This window comes from Pinus tabuliformis, chromosome 7 (genome assembly GCF_031772625.1).
Source record: "Pinus tabuliformis cultivar Carrire ecotype Pingquan chromosome 7, CPIR1, whole genome shotgun sequence".
In the NCBI taxonomy this organism is placed as follows: Eukaryota; Viridiplantae; Streptophyta; class Pinopsida; order Pinales; family Pinaceae; genus Pinus; species Pinus tabuliformis.
The window spans coordinates 735233816-735241728 of NC_142293.1; positions in this window are offsets into that span (position 1 = coordinate 735233816).

The following is a 7913-nucleotide window of genomic DNA, read 5'->3' on the forward strand; positions in this document are numbered from 1 at the left end:
TTTAGTAAAATATTCCAAAAAAAAATGATATATATTTGTTGTAGTGTAGTAGACAGTGACCATTAGTTACTAGTAGAAAGGAAAACAATAAATCACATGAAGATAAAGAACATAGGAATAGAAGAAGACAAAAGATGTAGGAGAGAACCAACAAATTGTTACATTATATTATATTCTCTTGAGAAGACAATCAAAAAAGATACAATGATGCATAAATTTCCATATATATATATATATATATATATATATATATATATATATATATAATGTCACGATAATCACAATAATTTGAGTCAAAACCAATTTAGCCTATCTAACTTAGAATCTTGACTCGACTAGAGAGTTGATCGACTTTATAATATCAATTATAGAATTGTTTGGCATGGTCAACTAAGTCAACTCACCCCTGCAACATCTCCCCTACTCTTAATTCATTCTTTGTGACAAAGACAAGAAGATTTGGAGTCTTGCAAAATTTGTACAAAATTTGATACACCATAAAATAAAAAATGTAAATTGTTATAATGAAATAAAAGTTTGTCTAGAAGGGTGGTTGGATAATTAGAAGATCTAGTTTCATGGTAAAATAGATCTTCTTGAATTACATCTACAATTTTTGAAATGTGAATTACTCTTCTTTTCATTTCCCTGGCTGACTGATTGGAACATTCAATTTCAACTTCTTGAGTGTGATGTTGTTGTTCAGAAGAGAGTCCAAATCCTAAAATCTTGGCTCAAAGTAATTCAATTTATGTCGTTGGGAAGATGATTGAGATAATTGTGCTATTGCAGGTGCTGGTGTTGAAGTCATAGGGAATGTTGTTTGATAAGTATTTGATGCAAGCACTTGAATATCTTGATCAAATACAGACCATTTCCATGCAAATATACTTTCATGGGCATCAAATGCTTTAAAATATCTCAAATATTGTACCTTGTCAGCTAGTGATATGTGCCATGACAATTCTTGATCAACTAGTATTTGATGTTTTAATAGTTTCACTTGATTAACAATTCCATGAAAATAATCAATATAGTTGAACTTTATTAATGATTCCATGAAAATGATCAATAACATTGGTAGATTCTACTTTTACTCTCTTTCGTTCTCTAAACCACTGTCTTTGCTCCTCTTTTATTTGGGATTAATATGTTTCTCCTATAAAAGCTAATTCTCATGGGTAGACTTTTCTTGAGGTTGAGTTACTTGTCAGGAGTACAATTCTCAAAATAGAAATGATTGATTTTATATCTAATCACATGTGGTTGATATATATATATTTGAAAAATAGTAAAAACATTGGGCTCTGTGATATAATGTTTCTTCTAACTCTTCCTTTTCCTGGGAAAATTCTTGGTGAGCCTTTTGAATTATAGTGGATATTTTTTCATTCCCTTGAACTATCACTTTATCATGAAATTTATTTACATGAGTTAGTTGCTCACTATGGTCGACCAATTGTTGTAGAAACTATTGGATTGCAATTCTGCTTAGAATGTTTATATTAAGTTTTTTATTTCCTAGTTCTAACATTCTAACTAAATATCCCTTTATTATTGTTGTCTCTCCTAAATCTTTCTACCATCCAACATCCTTATATTAAATTTTTTCTTCTCTCTCATAGAATTTTCTAGGGCTTGAAATATTTGTTTATCTCAAGCATGATGCCTTAGGTCAGGTTTCTTACTAGATGTTTCTTTTAGCCTTTCTTTATTTACGGAGCTCAACTGTTGGGTGTATTTGACTCTACTAGAGGAACTTGTTCGTTAGTTGTAAGGGAGGTTGAGTTAACATCTATTTGCAAATTAACTTTCTCTAGAATTTCCTTTAATATATCTTCTGACATTGTATTCTTGTATGGGACTTCTAGAGTACTAGCCTGCTTGGATGACGTTTCGTCTTGATAATCCTTTTATTCTACAATTGTTGTGTTAGTCTCACGGGGTGAATTATAATTCAATCTGATGTATAGCATTTATTTCTTTTCTTGTTGCATTCACTCAAATGTCCTCAATTCTATGTGTGTGTCGAACTTCCATTTGCTATGCTAACTTTGGTTGAAATGAATAGTTTATGTTCTTGAATTTTTTTTATTTACCGTCATTATATATCCTTTTATTTCAATGAATACATCTTTCACATGTCGAAGTTACTTCAATGAGTCTCGTCCAACAGATGATGCCAGAAATTGTTGCAATTCTACTCTTCTTTACTATTTTTCCCTTTTCTTGGGTATGCTCCAACACTTCTCACGAAATTGAGTCTAACTTCTATAGGTATTGTGGTCCTTGTACTTAAATACCCATTATTATTTTTTGTCAATAAGTATTATATGTTGTTGCCTGAATCAGTTTTGAACACTGTGAGTCTTAACTTGCAATCTCCTTACGAGATTCTATGGTAGGTAATTATATGCAAAATTTAAATGTTCTTGTGCATAATTTTTCCTTCATTTCTTCTTATTTTTCATTTCCTCAAAAGGATAAAATTATATCCCCCAACCCTTCTCAAGCTTGTGGTGGAATTGGGAATATTTTGTTAACCTATTTACTTAGTTCCATAAGAATATTGTCAATTGTAGTCTCGTAGGAAATCTCTTGTGGATCTATATCTAAATATTTTGTTGAGATATAGTAGCTTGGGAAGTACTTGAAGCCCTAGTGATGGGTGTTTGGATGAAGAAGAACAACAAAAGTGATGTGGGATTGGAACCGAAGCTTGGGGTTTTTCACCTAAATGACTTGGGAAAATACAATTGGACTTTGAGTAATTTTACATTTGGAGGTGTTATCGGACACCTAGTGGAGAAAAGGGTAGAGAAAGCCATTCAAAATAGAGGTCTCTAATGAGAGATATTAATTTTTATATGTGGTTGGTGGTTAATTATTATGGTTGGGAAGGTCAACTTGGGCTAAAGTATACCCCAAGAAAAAATTCATGGAGCCACGTGTGTGCATATAAATAGAAATTAATTGTTGGAGGTTAAGAGCACGTCCAAAGGGAAAATCAAATTACTTATACCTTTGAGATAGATAGTGAACTTGAGGCATATCACAAGCTAGCAAGGAGGATGACTTTGGCACAATATGTGGATGAGTTTCTCTTATGATTTGGTGTGGATATCCTTGATGAACAAGGCCACAATTCTTAGGTAAGTTTAGGTGATTTTCTGTGCTACGTTTTTGTGGTGTTTCGATCTCTATTCAAACCACACGAAAATGCTACTACAACATCATGTCGGAGACATAATTTGGAGGGTCAAGAGGGCTTGTAAAATATCTCTAGCTTAGCCACAATTACTCCAAGGAGAAATGTAGTTGAATAGTGGTGTCTTCCTCTCTAGAGAGGTCAAATAACTTCTTGTTGTGAGAGAGATCATTGTACGATATTTCAAGGAGATTCCCTATGCCTAAAGTAATGCTTTGGAATTATAACAAGAAAAAAAGGAATATCATTTGTTTGAAGAATGGAAACATAGTTGGGAGTAGCTATTTAGGGTTGTTGGTGTGCCCTACCCAGATCTCAAGAAGCTTAGACATTGAGGAAAAAAGGATTGGAGTGTGTTGGAAGGCAAGATATGAGTATCCTCTTCTTGATGTTTATTTGCTAGTCAAATCAGAGGTCTAGGTTGCAAATTTTGGTATTGGACACATGTGGACTATTGGAGGGCAGTGTGAGGTTGGACCAAGTTGGCGCTAAATGCATCACCATTTCAGGATGAAGATGACTACTAAATTAGGAATAGATCAAAGATATTAAGGCTTGGTCAATGAGGAAGAGAAGTTGTGCAACCCAAGTTCATTGTTGCAGAAGGAGGTTCAATTTAATTATTTATTTATTTTTTTAAAGCTTAATTGTTCAGCCATTACCAATATCAATTTATTTAAACAAATTATCACCATTTTGTAATTTTTACTACATTCCAAAATTTCCTTTTGTAATTTCTTTAAGAAGAGAGAAAAAAACATAACAACAAAATAATTATAATCACACTAGACATTCCTCACAGATAGCGATAGCCATAGCTACCTTGAGGTCTTAGAGAGAGGGAAAAGCCCCTCCCTCAAAATAATAGAAATATTATTAATATTTTTTTTTATTGTTTACAAATAATAATATAATTTACATATAAATAAACAAAAAATAAAAAATTGTAATTCCAAATCATCTTCATTCTCCATGCCCCTGCTAAAACATTAGAAAATAGGTATTAATGATAATATATAAAGAAAAATAATAACATTGTCAAAATTTTGAGGAATAATTTACAATAAAATGGAGAAAAAATGAAATAAATTCTATCACATTAATATATGAAATGAGAAGAATTAAAATGGATTTCACCTAATATATATGGAGATATTAAATTGAAAATGTAAATAAAAGAGATTCTAGAAGTTTAAAAATAAATTTAGAAAAAATTTAAACAAAATATTAAATTTTCTTACACCATTTTTAAAGTTTATAACACTTTAGTAAATTCTTTTAATAAACACGTAAAAAAAGTTACAGAACACTTTTTAAAATGTTATGAAATTCTTAGGGTTTAGGTTTTAGGGTATAAGGTATAGGGAATAGGGTTTAGGGTTTAGGGTTTATAACACTTTAGTAAATTGTTTTAATAAACACTTAAATAAAAGTTACAAAACACTTTTTGAAATGTTATAAAAGGCTTAGGGTTTAGCATTCAGGGTATAGGTTTTTCAGTTTAGGATTTATAGTTTAGGGTTTAGTTTTTATGGTTTAGGGTTTATAACACCTTAGTAAATTATTTTGATAAAAACTTAAGTAAAATTTACAAAACTCTTTTTAGAATGCTATAAAATGCTTAGGTTTTAGGGTTTATAAGACATTAGTAAATTCTTATAATAAACACTTAAATAAAAGTTAAAAGACACTTTTTAAAATGTTATAAATTGGTTAGGGTTTAGGGTTAAGAGTCTAGGTTCTATAATACTTTAGTAAATACTCTTAATAAACACTTAAATGAAAGTTAGAAAGTTTTTAAGATGTTATAAAATTCTTAGGTTTTAGGGTTTATAGTTCGGGGTTTGGTGTTTAGAGTTTAGGGATTAGGGTTTATAACACTTTAGAAAATGATTTTAATAACACTTAAATGGAAGTTACAATATGTTTTTTAGAATGTTATAAAATTATTAGGGTTTAGCATTTAGGGTTTAGGGTTTAGGGTTTAGAGATTAGGGTTTAAGTTTTGGGGTATAGAGATTAGGATTTAGGGTTTAGGATTTCTGGTTTAGCATTTAGGGTTTAGGGTTTAGGGTTTGTGGTTTACAGTTTGGGGTTGAGGGTTTATAACACTTTAGTAAATTCAATTAGTAAACACTTAAATAAAAATTACAAAACGCTTCTAAAAATTTTATAAAATGCTTATGGTTTAGGTTTATTGTTCATGGTTTGGGGTTTAGGGTTTAAGTATTAGGGTGTAGGGTTTATGATTTAGGGTTTAGGGTTTGGGGTTTAGAGTGTACGGTTTAGGGTTTATAATACTTTAGTAAATTCTTTTAATAAACACTTCGATAAAAAATTCAAAATACTTTTTAAAATGTTATAAAATGATTAGGGTTTAGGGTTTAAGTTTTGGGTTTAGGGTTTAGGGTTTAGGGTTTAGGGTTTAAGGTTTAAGGTTTTGGTTTTAGGTTTAGGGTTTAGTGTTTAGGGTATACAAAATTTTGGTAAATTCTTTTAATAAACACTCAAATAAAAGCTACAAAACAATTTTCAAAATGCTATCAAATGGTTAGGGTTTACAGTTTACGGTTTAGGGTTTAGGGTTTATGGTTTAGGGTTTAGTGTTTAGGTTTTGGGGTTTAGGGTTTATGTTTTGTGTTTAGGGTCTAAGATTTTGTGTTTATGGTTTAGTGTTTATAACACATTAGTAAATTATTTTAATAAACACTTAAATAAAAGTTACAAAATTCTTCTCAAACTGTTATAATATTCTTAGGGTTTATGGTTTAGGGTCTAGGGTTTAGGGTTTCGGTTTCAGATTTTATCTTATAGGGTGTATGGTTTAAGGTTTATAACAATTTACTAAATTATTTTAATAGACACTTACATATAAGTTACAAGACACTTTTAAAAATGTTATAAAATTCTTAGGGTTTAGGGTTTAGTTTATAGGGTTTAGGGTTTCTTGTTTAGGGTTTAGGGTTTAGGGTTTAGGCTTTGGGGTTTAGGCTTTAGGCTTTGGAGTTTATAAAACTTTATTAAGTGCTTTTAATAAACACTTAAAAAAGGTTACAAAACTCTTTCTAAAATTATATTAAATGATTAGGGTTTAGGGTTTAGGTTTTATAACACCTTAGTAAATTATTTTAATAAACACTTAAATAAAAGTTACAAAACTCATGTTAAAATGTTATAAAATGCTTGGGGTTTAGGGTTTAGGGTTAAACACTTTATTAAATGCTTTTAATAAACACTTTAAAAAGTTACAAAAACGTATTTTAAAATGTTATAAAATTCTTAGGGTTTAGGGATAGGGTTTACGTTTTAGGTTTTGGATCTATAACACTTTGATCAATTCTTTTAGTAAAAACATAAAAAAAAGGTTACAAAACACTTGTTAAAATGTTATAAAATGCTTAGGCTTTAATGTTTAGGATTTGAAATTATATAAAATGCTCATGGTTTAGGGTTTAGGGTTTACAACACTTAAGGTTATAAAATGTTATAAAATGCTATAAAATGCATATGGCTTAGGATTTAGGGTTCAAATGACTTTAGTAAATTCTTTTTATAAACACTTAAAAAAAGTTACAAAACACTTTTTCAAATGTTATAAAATGCTTTATATTTAGGGTTTTGGGTTTTGGGTTTAGGTCTTATAACACTTCAATAAATTCCTTTAATAAACACTTAAAAAAAGGTTACAAAACACTTTTTAAAATGTTATAAAATGCTCAGGATTTAGGGTTTAAAATTTTATAAAATGCTTAGGATTTAGTGTTTAGGTTTTATAAAACCTTAGTAAATCCATTTAATAAACACTTAGAAAAAGGTTACAAAACACTTGCTAAAAAGCTATAAAATTATTAGGGTTTAGGTTGAGGGACACTTTAGTAAATTATTTTAATAAAAAGTTTTAAAAAAGTTACCAAACTCTTAAAATTTTATAAAATTCGTAGGGTGTAGGTTTTAGGTTTAGGGTTTATAATACTTTAGTAAATTCTTTAAATAGACACTTTAAAAGAGTTACAAAATTCTTATTAGAATGTTATAAAATGTCTAGGGTTTAGGGTTTTAAAATGTTACAAAACTCTTGCTAAATTGTAATAAATTGCTTAGGGTTTATTGTTTATAAAAATTGAGTAAATTCTTTAAATAAACACTTAAAAAAAGTTACAAACGCTTGTTAAAATTTTATAAAATACTTACAATTTAGTGTTTGGGATTTAGGGTTTAGGTTGGGGGTGTGCATAATAGGGTTTAGATTTTATGCTTTATAATGCCTTAATAAATTCTTTTAATAAACACTTATAATCAAGTTGAAAAATGGTTTTCAGGGTGTAGGGTGTTTTGGGATTTTTAGGGTTTAAGGCTTAGGGTTTGGGGATTAGGAGTTTTTGGTTTATAGCACTTTTGTAAATGGTTTAGTAAACACTTAAATAAAAGTTACAAAAAACTTTTTAAAATGTTATAAGATCGTTAGGTTTTCAGGGTTTACGATTTAGGGCTTAGGGTTTAGGTTTTGGAGTTTAGGATTTAGAGTTTATAAGGACTTAGTAAATGCTTTCAAGCTTTAGGCTTTAGGGTTTAGGGTTTATAAGACATTTGTAAATGATTTTAGGGTTTATCCTTTATGCTTTAATCATTAGGATATAGGCTTTGGGGTTTGGGGTTAAGGGTTTAGGGTTTATAAGATTTTAGTAAATGCATTTAATAGACACTT